The 16,528-nt window shown below is 37.5% G+C and overlaps 1 protein-coding gene and 1 long non-coding RNA gene across 6 annotated transcripts in view; one reads left to right on the top strand and one right to left on the bottom strand.

Moving 5' to 3' along the window:
* NKAIN2 (sodium/potassium transporting ATPase interacting 2) overlaps positions 1-16,528 on the top strand; it is a 1,017,271-nt gene that overhangs the window by 812,960 nt on the left and 187,783 nt on the right. The window lies entirely within an intron of this gene.
* On the bottom strand, positions 3,574-11,928 carry LOC131833841 (uncharacterized). 2 transcript variants are annotated; one of them, XR_009354659.1, is made up of 3 exons: positions 11,597-11,928; positions 5,498-5,671; positions 3,574-3,676 (listed from the first exon to the last, which is right to left on the bottom strand). It is a non-coding gene; the product is annotated as an uncharacterized LOC131833841 (long non-coding RNA). The 2 variants fall into 2 exon arrangements; XR_009354660.1 differs by lacking the exon at positions 11,597-11,928 and adding an exon at positions 6,675-6,715.

Below are 16,528 nucleotides of genomic sequence, written 5' to 3'. Positions count from 1 at the left end.
AGCGACTGCTTCGGCTCAGGTCATGATCCTGGCGTCCGGGAACAGAGTCCCGCATCAGGGTCCCTACTTGGCTGGGAGTCTGCTTTTCTCTCTGACCCTCCTTCTTCTCATGTTCTCTCTGTCTCTCTCATTCTCTCTCCCAAATAAATAAATAAAATCTTTTTAAAAATAAATAAATAGATAAAATGTTTATCTGAATATTGGTTTTGTCACTTATTAAGTAGAATAATACCTATCTCAAAGGATCATTATGAGAATTGATATACATGTTACAAATAAGGTAGCTCCCTTAGAACCTGGTACATAGTCAGTGCTCAGTAATAGAGAGGTATTTGAAAATAAGACACATAAAACAAAAACTCTTCGTCCTAGGTGCAAGCTGGTTCCAAGGTAATTTCCTATCTATTCTCACACTTTTCTTACTCATTTATACAATTCAAATCATACTGTTTTCTATAACCTAGAAATATCTCACATTTGCCCAGAAGCATTGTTCAAACCATTCTTTTTCTCTTTTCTCCTTAATGAATTCCTAAATATCCCTCAAAGAGCAGCTTAAATACCATATCCACACTGAATCCTTCTCCCTTCTTCTTCTCATGTAAATCTCTTCAGCATAACTTTATATTTTTATGTAACTATCAGGTTCTATCTTGTATTATAGTACTTCATAAGTATATGTTAGCTGCCTTATGTGCTGAATTATTACTTCCTTTAGTGCAAGGACTCACTCATGTAGAAAGTGATTGCTAGATAAATGAACAAATAGGATATACACAGCTTATAAAAACTGTGAATGGGATTATAAACTCTAAAACCTTAGTGGGGTGTCACAAATAGTAACTCTGATAACCTTTTATGATGTAACTACCTTGTATGAGGATCCTATTGAGGAGAGATATTAATAAATATAAGCCTAATAGAAGATTAAATTGTCTTTATATTCATGACTATCTGCAGATAATTCAAATACCCATCTGAACCCCTACATTAAAATGGGGGAATTCTAAGGGATACTGGGGCTTAAGAAACAGTCTGCTTAAAGATGAATTTAGAGCAGAGAAGGCAGAGAATGGGGCATTTTTTCCTGTAGTTGGACAAATGAATGCAAAAGCAAATATTTTATTCAAAATAAGGAATATAATGAGTAAAGGAACAGCATTTCTGCACAAGTTTCTATCAGCAATAACACCTGTTTGAAATTCACTAATTCTTCAGTAATTTTCATAGGATGACTCTAGTAGTAGGGTCATTAATATCATATTTTGGATATTTGGATTATTTCAATGAAGAACAAATTCTCCCTGTGTTCAAGACCTGTGTTGAGCTCCATGCTGGGCATGGAGTCTAGTTAAAATTAATTAATTAATTAATTAATTAGTTAATTTGTTCTCCAAATAGGAGGCAATAAGTCTGAAACCACTTTAGTGATAAATCTAAATTCCAAAAGGAACAGTATATCCTACAATTCCAAAAATAAAGATACTTAGATGTAGGGGAAATTGGTGGCTATCAGGAGCAAATTCATAGATTATGTGAATGCCTTAATTGGCAGAGAGGAAGTAGTTCAATCAATAGATGGTTTTGAGACACATGTTAAAATTCTCGGCCCATTAAATGTGAAAAAGGCAGAAGCATCGTTTCTATATTCACAACGCATTTCTTCTGAATAGTTTGCTGTGACATTGTTGATATGGTAATCATCATCTGGGCCAGGTGTTTCTGTGTACATGAGGTTTTTAAATAAAGCACTGGTTTCCTTCAGATGAGTCTAAAATAAGACTGCATTGCTTTCTACAAATCTTTTTTTGAATAAAAAATAGAAAAAAACTTCCTCTCCTCCCAAAAGTTCCTGGAAAGGTTTCCACATTAATCATCACATTTAAGGAAAAGAATTAAACTGCATAATTAGAACATGAAGACCAGATTATTTTCAATTTTGATTTATTACTTCCTGAGGATCAAAGAGACAAAAGTATCTGAGCTGGGTTTGGGAGGGGCCACATTTCCGTAGGTTTGCAAAGATTCTCAGACTGTGCCACGTTAACATTATGATTCCACTCCCATTAAAATGGAGGAGGTTTTCCTCCAGGTAAAACTTTTTCTACACTTCTTGGAAGCCGATAGGACCATTTGGAGATTGTGGGTAAAAGAAATAGTTTTAACTAATTCTGAAATATAAGTTTCTTCCATTATCTGAAAATTAAGCCTCCTATCTTTGTGGGGAAACTGGGAGAATGAAACATTCCATGTTCACAGTGTGGTCTCTGAAGCAAATTTAAGAGTTAAAAGCATTCAGTTCTTCAACCTGGTAATTCCACTCTGCTTGAGGGGGAAAAAAAGTCCAAAACTCTTAGAAGAAGTATTGGTACTTAGGAACAAGAAGGTAGACATTTTATTAAATCAGGTCCTTAGACAGTGGCCAGTGTCTCTAAAAGAAGCACCTCTACTATGGTATTGAGGACATCAGGGAGATGCTATGATGACAAACTAAAATCTGACTAAGGGTGTGGCTAGGGTGAACAAGAAATCTGCACCAGCACAGTTCCTGCCTTGAATTGTACCTTCTAAACAAGAAAACAGTATTGGGGGGGGGAGGGGGCAGGGGGAGAATAGTGTGACAATCGTCACACTATTTAGATGATAACCTGTTTTGTGTTAGAACTGGGGCTCAGTGTAACATCATTGCAGACAAATAGCTAGAGAGTTACACCTGATTTTAAGTTCTAGTTTTGCCATTGATTTGCAATATAGCCTTAAATTTCTTAATATCCCTGAGCAGGTCTTGGGTTCCTTATCTCCTTGTATGAGGTTTAAATGAGAAGTGCCTGGTAGAGTCAGGTACTCAAATAAATAATGTTAAACTAAAAACTGGTGTTTTTAAACCTCTCTGGCCTACAGATGACTACAGATATTAAAGTCCTTTCCCTTTGGCACACTGATACTAAACAGAAAAGAAGACACAGTACCATAGACCTACCTGGATGCTTTTTAGGTTTAATTCTTCTTTGATCCAGAAATCACAACTTTTTGGATAAGCCTTACTTTATTAACTATCTTTATTATTAGAATCATGCAGGCAAAACTCATATGTATAGTAATCGTATTCTTTCCAAAAATTCTGACTTGTATTTTATCTTTGTTGTTGGTTTATAAAACTTATCCATGCACTTATGGTTTGTCTCCCTCCCAATCCCATCTTGTTTCATTTATTCTTCTCGTACCCACTTAAGCCCCCATGTTGCATCACCACTTCCTCATATCAGGGAGATCATATGATAGTTGTCTTTCTCTGCTTGACTTATTTCACTAAGCATGCTGTGAAGTGTGTAAACCTGGTGATTCACAGACCTGTACCCCTGGGGATAAAAATATATGTTTATAAAAAAAAAAAACTTATCCATGCAAATCACTATGGCTTACTTATCCTATAAGATTTATAGATGAAATATTACTCATTTAATTTCATAAATGAGAACATCTGAAGTTCACGTTAGCAAACAAAGCTACTTAGTGGTAAAACAAACAACAAAACAAACAAAAAAACTTGTTTTATGAACTTACACCCAGAATCCTTTCTTTTGCTACATGCTAGCTTCAAATTCCCACTGCTCTAGAAGTTTTCAGCATTTATGGTAAGTGATCTTCAGTATTATATGGTCACAGAGTCTGGGACCTAAAAGAAAAATCCATAATTGACGCAATTTAACATTGGGTATTAATATAACACTAATACCTCTCATAAGCTAAGCTGAATGCTTAAAGATAGCACAGTCTGTTGGCCTGGTTCATGTGGAACACTAAACTTTTTAGAAGTTATGTATGGTCAAGTTAAATTTATTAGTCCCTAATAAAATAACAAGCTCAAAAGCTTAGAGGGTTTTCCACAGAATAAAAATAAATGAGCATAGCCTACCAAGGCTGAAAAGATATTCTCTTAACTTCTGCTAAAAAAAAAAAAAAAAAAACAACTAGCAACAATTTGCCAGAGGGAACAAAAACAAGATTAGAAGCTGTCTCCACAGAGGTAGTGAACTTCAAAATCTTGACACAATAAATAGGCAATACTTAGGGCTGCTATTTAAAGTAAAAGCCTTCCTTTTCTCCCCACTTTTCCCCGCAAATCCTGTTTGTGAGCCATAAAACAATGGTTCTCAGCTTTGGCTGCACATTCGAATCACTTGGGGAGCTTTAAGAACATAGCAAAGCCTGAGTCTCGCTCCTAGAGACTGATTTAATCAGTATAGAATGCTACTGGGCAGCAGGAGTTTTTAAAAACTGTTCAGGTGATTCGAATGTGCAACCAAGGCTGAAAAACCACTCTTTGGAAATTCACTGATGGGATCCCAGGCTAATAAGATACTAATATTTATAATGCATATACACATTTCAAGAATTACATTAAGTGGCTTTACATTGTGTATCAACAGTCTTTGGGTGAAGTATCTTGGACAAAATGTAATTTACTGGGTCTTGTAACTAAAAAGTCTGGAGGACACAGCAGAGCAGAATTGGAAATCTTAAATCATGTAACCAGTGTCTTACTTCTCTCCCAATCTCGGTTTCAATTTTTCTGGTTGGCCTTATTCTAAAACCAGATGTCCCTTCAGAGTCAGCAGATATATCAGTGACTCTTTAACACTACATTCCTCTCACATTTGAATCTGTAAGAGGAGAGCAAGGGTTTCTTTCTCAGACTGATCAGAAGTCTCATTTGCTCTGACTGGATCAGAGACAGTTCAAGATCCCAGAGCTGAGGCTGAAGCTATAATTTGCACCCAGGCCTGCCTGATTACAGAGCTCATGCACTTTTACTATCTATCACTGCCTCAAGAAAATATTACCAGTTTGATTGGAAGAGAATATATTTCTTTCCTAATGACGAATTTGAGAAAGAAGAGATCCCCAAATAAGACTTGGCTTGTATTTCAAAATCTCTCCTCCACTCTGGCTGGAGGCATTCCCCTTCATCTCGGCTTTGCATCCGTTTATCCTCCCTCTTCCTGTTCCAGAATTAATTCTGTCAAGGGTGGATCAGGGCTGTGTCCCAGGCTGGGAACCTCAGGGACAAAAATAACAACCTATCCATTCATTGATTCTGAAATAACTGATTTTCACATTTATGTTTTAGACGCTTGTATTCTTTTCCTGTGGCTACCATAAAAATTACCATAAACAGAAGGTTGTTCTCTCACAGTTTTGGAGATAGTAGTCTGAAATCAAGGTATGGGAAGAGCCATGCTCCCTCTCTGGGGGCCGTGGGAAAGAGTCCATCTTTGCCCCTTCCAGCTCTGGTGGCTCTATGCATTCCTTGGACACAGTCCTGTAGACAGAGTCTACAGAGTCTTCTGTGTATCTGTGTCTTCTTTTCTGGCTTTTATAAGGACATTTGTCCTTGGATTTAGAGCATACCTGTATAACCAGCATGATCTTACCTCAAGATCCTTAACTGAATTACATCTACAAAGACCCTTTTCCTAAATAAGGTCACACTCACACGTTCTAGGGGTTGACGTGGATATATTTGTAGGGGGCATCATTTCACCCACAACAATGCTCATTTTTCCTCAGCTTCTCGTCATTTTATCCTGGGCTTTCACTTCAGAAGCGTTCTTCAGCTAGTCACATGCATGAGTGGGCTGCAAGGGAAGGAGTGGGACGGACTTCTCATCTGTGGAGAAAGGGAACATTCAGCTGTGAGAACAGGAAGCTCTGTATGACTTATCGGCAGAAGACCAAAAGTAATTCCTCAGGGCACAACACTCACTACTGAACTTCATAAGTAGAAAAGAAGAGGCAGGGTCTCTTAGATCTTAAAGTTATAGAGAATGATGACTGTGCCTAATAACAAGTAGAGTTAGCTATGGAAAATTTGAGGATGTGAATAAAGAATAGTATCAAAACTCTTTTAAACTCAAGTGACAAGAACCCAACTCAAGCTGGCATAGGGAGAAAAAAAAGAAAGTATTGGTTCATGAACTAGAAAATCTAAGGATGTGCTCATTTCAGGATCAGCAGAATCTAAGGACACAAATGAGGTGAATCCATCAAGAATTTGTATTTTTTTTTCTACTGTTTTTCTGACTCATTTTCTTCTGTGTTACTGCTTTGCTCCCAGGCATGCCCCCTGCTATGGTAGGAGAGAGGCCAGCAGGCCTCTGCAGACTTACTCAGTTGTCAATATATTTAATCTCAGAAGGAGACATATTCTGTCACTGAGGTTTGCTTCAGTCCTCCAAAATGGACGCTGATTGTCCCTACTTGAAACAGGGCCTTTCCCTTTTCTAAATCACTGTGTTTAGGAGGGTGAAATACTGTGATTAGTCAACTTAACATCACAGGGCAAGGTGATTCCTATTATCAGAAAAGAGAAAGGGATGTCAGTCAGGTAATAATAACAGACACCCCGTTATAACATCTTTAAAAGAGAAAACTTCCCTGGACTCTTATGTGAGATGCATATATCAGTCTAAGGGATCAATAAAAGTAATCATAGCCTTCTCCAGATGTTGAAGAAAGGAAGAAAAAACGAGAGCATTTTTCTTACATGACGATCTCCATAAGATCAATAAGACAGGAGTGTGCGGTTTATCCATTCTAGAAGAATAAAAATGTTATAAAAGATACAATAAGATTTAGGACATTTGGGACACTCATCTAGCTCTGCTACTTACCAGCAAATAACATAATTTCTGAGGTCTTTTGTAGCTTTACGACTCTAAGGATACACAAAGGGGAGAAGAAAGTGAGCTCAATTCCAATGCTTAAATGCCGATTTTCTTATCCTATCATGAGATGGGGGAATGGTTTGGAGTGAAAGAATGTTCAGCGAACATATAGCAGAAGCTGACTCAACCTTTTGATCTCATTGGAACACCTTCACTTCTTTTTTTTTTTTTAATTCCCAACTGTGAGGAAAGTTTTACAAATGATACCAGAACATTATTTATTCTGCACCTTCTCAAAAGCAGCGAACAGAATTACACTTTTTACAGTAGGACTCTTAATTCTGGCAATATGTTGTTCTCAAAAAGTTCGAGTCTATTTGTGGTGTGGGTTTGTTGTTCTTGAATCAGAGTAGGTACCTGTTAAAATTAGAGGTTTGATTCTGAAAATATCACTTGAGCAAATGGTTACAAGTTATTTAATCAAAAATAAAATTCACCATGGTGTGTTCTCACCGGGTCATTTCGATAGACAACTGCTGGCTCATTTGTAGTGCTTAATTTCTTAAAATTTTCCATCTTCGCTTCTAGCTCTCTCAAATCCAGTTTTTGGATGTTTATTTTGTTCTAAAGGAAGAGAGTTAAATTGCTAAGATGCATCATTCACAGATCAAAAATACCACGAAGGAAGAAAAGTCATTTCCTTGAGCATCCTCTGCAGTATTGATTTGCGTTTGCCTCCTCTGTCTTCCTGACACGAGAGCTTCCTTCATTCCACTTAGGAACTAAACACAATCATCAAAGAGCCTAAAACATAAATCGCAAAGCCATAGTTGAGTGTAATTTCTTTCTTTCCCTGGGACATATCCTCTCTTAGAAATCTTCTTAACCTGTTCGGGCAGGAGTTGTTTTGGAGACTTGATTACATGTCAGGTTCTTAAACAAAGTTGTTCTCACCGCCACAGCTGATGCAACACAGCACAAGGCTGTGACCCTAGCGACCAGGGAAGAAAAATACTAGATCTTATGATTCAAGAATGTGAAATCATAGTCCTTTGTTTTATTTTTTATCTGGGCAGGAGCCGTTGCTTGAAATGACAGCAAGCAGGAAGTAGCCAGTGAGTTTGGTAATCAGATACCAAATAGCTGGATAGGATCCAGTGGCCCATCAACAGTATTTTTCAAAACTCTTGAATAGCTTATCTCACTTCATTTTTAACAAATTTAAAGTTATTATGAAAAGAGAAAAGAAATTCTTTTCATCGAGCACCCACTTTGTGCCATAGATGCTTTATGACTTTTGGCCCCATGGAAAACCTGAAAAGTATTATCCACATTTTAAAAAGGAAGACAGAACGGTTAATTAACCTCACTAAGATTACTCAGTTAGAAACTTCCATCAATTGCCAAATTCAAAGTGTGTCTTTTATCCCCAAGTCTCTTCTCTCTATTGTAACACTTTGTCTTCTTTTAAAAATGTAATGCTCATATGCAATGGGGTGGAAGGGGGGGTTAGGTCAGGGTGGGTAGGAAAAGAATAAATGAAACAAGATGGGATCAGAATGGAGACAAACCAAGAGAGACTCTTAATGTCACAAAACAAACTGAGGGGGACCAGGGGGAGGGGTGTAGGGAGAGGGTGGTGAGGTTATGGACATCGGGGAGGGTATGTCCTATGGTGAGTACTGTGAAGTGTGTAAACCTGGCAATTCACAGACCTGTACCCCTGGGGCTAATAATACATTATATGTTTATAAAAAATTTTAAAAAATTTATTAAAGAAATCATTAAAAAAAGTAATGATCATAATCAGATTAACTTTATTTTTGTTACCATCCAAAAACATGCTTTTTGCATGAATATCTAAGGAGAAAGTAACTGCCAGGTTCTGAACTAAGTCAGAATAAGTAGGGTAAAAGCAGAGGTGAAGGGCCAGATTCCAAAAGTCCCATCCAAAAACCTCCCTCCTGAGTTTGTGGGAATGATGAAATACTGAAACTTATGATAAAATATGCAGTAAATGAATCATAGACTCATGACCTAATCATATCGAGGTCCTGGGATATCTGTGCTGTTATCATCAGCGTTATACAGTGGAGATTCATGGACCAAAGAAGCAGCATTTACATATCCAGGTGTGTAAATCTGTCCATCTAACATGCATTTAAAGATGCGTTAAACATCCAGGAAATCCATTCTGTGAAATTACTCATGCCTCATTAAATGTTCCCATACATAAGTAGGAGTCGAAAAGGCAAATTCATAGATATTCCGACAACTGATGGGCCGCCTGTTACTCTGTGAAATGCAGTATTTCCAAAAGAGTGCTGGATTGTTTGTGAAGGTACACAGTCAAGTAGGGTGTTTTGTTTTGTTTTTAATGGGTATAATCAGGGCCACTACATAAAGCTGTGTAGGTTGTACCTTGCTCCAAGGCACTTTTCTGAAGTAGAGACTAAAAATACAGTCTCAGTTTGGCCCACCGAATCCTGTGTCTTCATTCAGAGCTAAGCCAGGCCAGAATCGTTGGGAGGAGTGGGAGACTGAGTTTTTCTTAGCTTTATTTGGTAGCTAAAGGATTCTGTGTTAGAAAAGGATTCTAAATTTGTATTTTAAAAAAGTATGACCAACATATCAAATAAGGATATGAATTTTGTTTTCAAAATAAATAATTACAACTTAAATTTAAAGTGTAAGTTAATAGCAAGAAAAATAAGAAGAGACTAATACGGGTGATGATAAGACAAACCAAAGAAGAAAGTATGCAAACCATTAAAATTTGGAAGTCTCTGAAACTGGGGAGAAACCAATAGCTTTGGAGTAAGACAAGTAGGAACTCCATCCAGGTCCTGCTTATCCTTTAGCAAGTCACTTCATTGCTCAGTGGCAGTTCTCTCTCCCCCTATGTAAGAAGGTTCACTCCAAAGGATTGTAATGAGAATAAAATGAGATAATGTCTATAAAGCTGTCAGCACCTGTGTGTCTCCATCCTTCACCTTTCCTTGTGCAATGCAAATCTAAACCTTCAATCACCCACACTAGCTCCGTAGCTTGTGCAAAAATTCTGGGCACCTGTGGGTAGTGGAGTCAAAAGGATGTCCCGTATGTTCCAAGGTTACTCCATCATCTCAGCTGTTTCTGCTTTCGTGCCCCATGACTCTCACGTTCCCTCTAGCCACCCCCCAACTCTACTGCCTAATCACCCCACAGTGATTGTCCCAGGGGGCACATGCTCACACACACACACACACACACACACACACATACACACATAATTGCACACACATTCTTGCCTGCACACTTTCACATAATCACACGTATTTAGCTTATACACATACATACACATACAAACACATACAAAAGCAATCCACTGTGGCTCCATAGACCTACTCATCCTTTCTTAAATATTTCCTTTTTAAATTCTTTTGTTCACTTTGTACCTTCACCCACAATTCCCTCTTATATCTCTTCCTACTTAAATCTTCTCTGTCATATAAGGTCTGGTTAAAATACCAACTCCCCTATTAAGCCTTTCATCATAACACAATAGGATGTGACCTTAACTTCAAAAGTGGTGGGTTTTTTTTTGTTTTATCTTTGCTAAGGTTATAGACACATTTTAGGTTATGATGTAATTACTTGTATTGACCGGGTATCGGATTATACAGTCTTTGAAGTCTATAATCATGTCTTACTTATCATTCTATCCTTTACATTGATGGCCTTCATTATTTTGAAGAACTATAATCTTAGTTAATTTTCATGAAATAGTTAGGCACTTTCCAGTTTCCAGAAACCAAGGCATATTTAGAATACCACAAATGGCTTGGAGATGGATATTTTAGTGACATACAGTTCAATTTATCTAAATGTATTATGTTCAACCTGGGCAAGAGACAGGATCTAACTGGTTCTGTTGATCCTTTCCTAGTATAAGGTTTATATTCATTATCCAATTAGCGATGGACAAGGATTTGGGAGTCTCAACTCAGCATTCCTCAAAAGCAGGCTGTGGGTGTGATGGGCCCTTTGAATAGTATAGACTTCTCTCCAATATTTGCCTTGGGCCTCCTGTTTCCACGCCCCAATCTCCAGTCTGGTATCATTCAGCTTCCAAGTAGAAATTCGGTGGAGTTGTATATTTTTATGAAAGATAACAATATAAAATAGGAATGTGTCTTTAAAAAAATCCACATATATATTGATATAAAGAAAATATAGACTGTGCCTCCAATTTCATCCTGTGGGGTTGTAAAGAGCCTGTGCATTCTTCAGATAAGCTGGCTCCAACTAAGAGAAGAAATGACTGAGCTAAGCATACTCAACATCTTTTCCAAACTTATCCATCAAATAAGTCATTCTTTGTGGAAGTGATGAGGCTAAGAGGAAGGAAAGATGTAGGAGGTTTATTTCTTCCATCCTTTTTTTCCTGAGGAGGGATGAAGTAGAAATTCTTTCTCATCTCTGAAAACCCAAAGAGTGGGAAATAAGTACCTTTAATTTTCCTCTTAATTCGTTCGTCTAAGAAGTAAGCCTCAGGGGTATAACAATCTTACAGAAGAGAGGGGGTCAAAGCCCAGGACAGAACCAGAACAGTCTTTCCACTTTCAAGGGACTTTTGCCCCCAAAACTAACTTTTGCAATTTTAGGTTTTTCCTCAGACACTGATAAGCAGTTTATCATTTGCTTCCAGAACACTCTGAAATGATTTCTATCAGACTTTACTAGCCCCAAAATTTATACTCAGTACTATTTCCCATTTCAAGTCAAGTCCCCCAAAACTAGTGTATCAAGATTTTTTTTTTTCTTACTTATTTTGGCCCATGGGAAGGAATAATTTACCCATGTTCACAGGAGAAATATTGTTTTCTCTTTCCACCAAAGAGGAAAATAAGTATCCTGGAGCTTAAGAGAAGTAAAGATATACTTACTTGTATTCATTAATCTAATTGAACTCAAGTTTCTTATTCAATTCTTCTAGCCTCTCTTTGTTTACCGTTTGAATCTGATACACATCAAAAATTTTCCGGCATTAAGATATCGCAAAAACTGTTACATTTTCCAGAAATCCATTTCAGTCAAAAAGAAATGTTAAACCAAGTTATAGAGAGTGCACATGACCACAATACATTCATTACATGTACATGAAATCTATTGACTCAATAATTCAGTTCAGAAGCTCTATTAGATGCTTGTCATAGTCAAGAGATACTTATGCCAGTAATTAGTTATGGAATATATTTAGATCCAGGATTTATGCTGATGCACACTGGGTCTAGAAAAGCAGTTGGCAGAGAAGGACTGTGAGGCCCAGGATCCAAAGCCAATTGTGATGTCAGGAAACACAGGCAGGAGCACAAGCAGCACAGAAGAAATGTCCCGTAGGTACTGTGGCTCCATGTATGGAGGTTGAGGTGTTGGGTTCGAGCAGAAAGAAGGTCTAGAGCAAGGTAAATAAGCCAATATTATGTTTGAAGATATACACAGGCAAATGTAGTCTCCTTACACTTGAACACAGGTGAGGAGAGGGGTCCAGGGGAGGAATACAGACCAAGTGACAAAGTGGAGAAGCCAGAGTCCATGATCTGGGCAAATAATAATGTGAAAGTAAGTCAAGTCTGTCCTATGCCATAGTGGGAAGTATCTTAAGATGATGGGAAAGGATTCTGAACTGGGTGCTAATCGCCAGTCAAAGGGAGGATTCTTCAGATGAAAGTGGTTAATTATTACAGATCTTCAGAAATCTCATTATTTCAGTACCTTACAGAGCTTTACCCCTAAGAGCAAATTCATCCTTATTAAAGGAAACAGTTCCCATTTTACTTCTCTAGTACTCAATTACCTGGAAAGGGATGGTCATTATCTCCTCTGTATTACTGAATGAAAAAGCAATATAGAGAATGATGCCTATGATCAGGAGCTCATATCTTCTTATTCACAGTCTTTTACTTTTCCCACTCTCTCGACTCCCTGTTTCTATTGGCAAACAGAGCAGAGAAATTACATAATTACCTGGATAATTTAGACCAGAAAAAGGGTGGAGGTGGGGGGGTAAAGTGATTCCTATGAATTACATGAGCTCTTTCAAAATTTTCCTGAACATGAAACATTTTTACTTTTTCCTTTCCTTTATTCTTAGTGACCTCTGACAGGCACATACATCTCTCTTTATGGAGAAGGATTAACACGAACTCAACTAGGGAGAAATCAAATTATATAGTTAATAAAAACTAAAGCTTCAATCCATGCTAAGTGACAATGTAGCACCAGGGAAAATTAATTACTAGATTTTAGAGTGAAAGGAGTCAGACACATCAGGTTTGAGGTTAGCCTTAGGATTCGCAGTAAATTTCAGTTCTTCCGTGACTGAATTTTTTGAAGTTTGAAGTTACTCAAAATCATGTGGCTATTTTCTGTAACAGTAAGTGATTTTTTTAGTAGTCTAATTAGATTTAGTTCTTAGGTTGCTTGGATTTTTGTAGGAATCCTTTCAGATACGTTGTGTAAATTCAAGTCATTCTTTTGATTCTAGCTGAGCAACCACTGGTGAAAGTTTATTAAAATTGCTCCTTTTCACAAGAGTGTTTAAGTGATTTTGATACTGTTAAAGAGATTCTCCAAGTGCCCTGATGCTGAGAATTTATATATAACCATTGTCAAATATGGCATAGTGTAGTATTTAAGAGCTAAAATGAGTAGTTGTCAGTGGAGGCAGAATTTTAGCAGTGGAGCATAAACTAGTCGTTTGTAGGCTTAAAATTATAGTGTATTTTTCTAAGTTATTTCACATGAACTTCAGAAGTTCACCTTCCCCGTGGCCCCGTGGCCCCGAATAAACCAAGGCAACAGAAAATCATCTCATGTGTGATCTTTAGTCTTTCTCTATTCATATAATCACAGACTTATTCTGAGGAAAGAGACTGTACAAGTTTTGAGTACAGCCCCTCACTCTTAAAGGGCCATCCATCCATTGCTTGCAAACCACTAGCTACAGAACTTCATTACACAGAACACTACCCATTCTATTTAGATGCACTTCTAATCCGTTGAGGCACATCAGCCTTATCTTCCAGATAAATTCGTTAGCTTGAAACTTGGCCTGCCACCCTGGAGTTAGCTATGAAGGATGAGTCTTATCACTCTGATTTGATATTTCTTTAACCATTTGAAGACAATTATGAGGGCCCTTCTCATTCTTTTCCAGATAATTCAACCCAAATTCCTCTCAAGTTTCCTCATGACTTGATTTTTAGTTCCCACAACCACCCTGGACACAGTGTCAGGAGGCAGTTTTATCAGTGTCTGTTTTCAGACATAAAGCCCAAAACAAAGAGGCTGATCATAAAGCTATAAAGATCCTGTAAGTGTACGAGAATGCTAGATGTCAACAGTTCCTTATCTTCACTGCAGGAAGATAGCTGGTCATTTTACTACTCCTTTATTGAAGTCACTTAACAAAATCTATCTGCAACTTAAAATGATACCACAGTGTTTTTCTCTGCGATTTCCAATTTCATGTTGGACTTGCTAACGTATATAAATTAAATGGCTCTTTGGCTTATGGCTCTGAACAACCACTTTGGGAGGGAGAATTATTAAGGTATTCCTTTTCACAGGACTTCTCAAGTCATTTTTTGATCCGCTTAAGAAGAGAATCATCAATAAATAAGTTGGAAGGAAGCACGTCCTTTGAAAAGAACTAGGTTGTGGGAGATGCTGCAGCAATATCGGCACTATTTCTAGAAGGAGCTAGTGTCTAATGAACTACCACTCCACTCTCATCTCTCCAGCACTGCCACAAAAATGATTGAACTGTTTCTTTCTTTCCCCATATTTGTGACTCCAACTTCTAATTCTGTCTTCCCTTACACTTCTGGAGAGAATATCCTCTCTTCCTAAGGGAGACTAAGAAACTAAGTGTTCTCTCTCTCTATAACGTGATGACAAGTATTTTTCTCTGTTTTTTAATGTTTTTCTTCTAGACAGCGACCTTTCCACCAATAGCCTCTTGGCCTTGTGTGTTACAAAAGCTGCAAAGAGCACTTTGGAAGCAAACCAAATGAAATAGGTACACATACTTAAAGGTGTTTTATTTAGACTTAGAGGTTTATTTATATTTGTCTCCACAAATTCTAAGCAGTATTGATCTATGTACTTGCCAGGATAAAACAAGACATGAAACAAATCTTACCACTTAAAAAAAAATTCTCTCATGAGGATAAAGTACAACTAAAATATCTTTAAAAGCCTCTTCATCCAAATGCATGGCAAATAGAACTCTACTATAAATGCAGGGTACAGTGAATTTTGGATCAGAGTTGACAAACCACCTAAAAGGACACAACAAGGTCTTGTATTATGCTGAATAGGTTTCTGAACAGCATCTAGAAATTTTTGAAATAAGTTGTATGAATTATGTGTCTGCCATTTTTTTATTCTAGTACATTCTCCTGAAGAATACCAAGTATAGTGTTTTGGCAATGATCTATTGGGTGATCAAAAAAATATTCTTAAGAGGTAACGAGGTCCAGTGAAAAGGCAAGAAGTCAGTTTTGAAGTCTAGTTGTTCCTTAATAAAAAAATAACTTGATAGAGTTATAAATGCACACAGTCTCATTTTTTTCCTTCTGTTAAATAAGCACAGTAATCCCTAACTCTTAAATATTGTTGTAGCATATACTAGATAATGAATACATAAACGTTACTTCCTTTCTTCTTTACAGTATATATGGCCTCAAATTTAACAATTAGCTGCAGAATTCATAATGGACAAGGAGGCACACATCTTCAAAATAAAAAGATTTATAGAGAAAATTTTTGTTGATTAGTATTTCATTTCATCTCCCATTATGCTCATTCTTAGTAATTGAAAAATTGCTATGAAGTCCATCATCAATAACATTAACACTTGGCTCATTCTCTATCTTGCTACCATTTTTTGGTCATTTTCTCATGAACTATTCTCTTCCAAGTTAGTTAACAAAGAAAAGGACTTGATACTTGATTAGCATCCTTGGCATCAAATTTAATGGAGACATTTTGAACTATGGATCCAAGTGAGATCAGACTCCCAGTTCAATCCTTGACTAGCTAAAATCCGTGGAGACAAGCACAGATGCTCTCCAAGTCAGAATTCACGACCTTGGGAAAATGACCGTGTCAGTACTGAGGGCGGACTGCACATGTAGTTGCGATAACGCCTGGCGGTATTGGTGGGGAACTATTAAAGGACATTTCAGTGTCCCTTAAATGTTTCCAAGCCTTCAATATCATCAGCACCTGTGTGCCTCCACGCCAGTTAAAAATCCACAAACATGTGCTTTATAAACACCTGGAATGGCGGCCTTCAGACAAGTGCTGAAATGGCAGTAGCATCCTCTTTTTAAATAGCTAACCTGTTCTTTGCCTCCCTAAGCCCCTAGAGTGGATGCAGATCGCTGTTCAAAGCTCATAGACAGGAAAGGAACACTCACAAGATGGGGAAAGATACCTGCAGGGAAGGAACAAACAGGAAGTGAGAAAACAGCAGGAAAAGCTGCCTGAAGAGGTTTCAGTACATGGAAAACTATGAAGTCAGTGAGAAGTTGATCTTTCATTACTGTAACCAGCTGAGAAAAGTCAGCCTCTAGCATCTGCTAGTAAGGGTGTGAGAGAGAGAAGACTCATTTTGCCAAACTTGGATCATACTCATAGCTGATGAGTCCTAACTTTAGAAAGTTTAAAAAAAAAAAAAAATTAGGACTTTCGAGCCTGGAGGTTCAATTAACTTTAACATTAACACAGGCTTCCTTATTGTATTATTTTTCCTGTCCATCTTTTCCTTCCCTTTCATTCTCCTCCCCGACCCCGCTTCTCTTTCAGAA

Source organism: Mustela lutreola, chromosome 6, assembly GCF_030435805.1.
Source record: "Mustela lutreola isolate mMusLut2 chromosome 6, mMusLut2.pri, whole genome shotgun sequence".
Lineage (NCBI taxonomy): Eukaryota > Metazoa > Chordata > Mammalia > Carnivora > Mustelidae > Mustela > Mustela lutreola.
The sequence above is the reverse complement of the archived record's forward strand: the minus strand, read 5'-3'. Positions and strand labels throughout refer to the sequence as shown.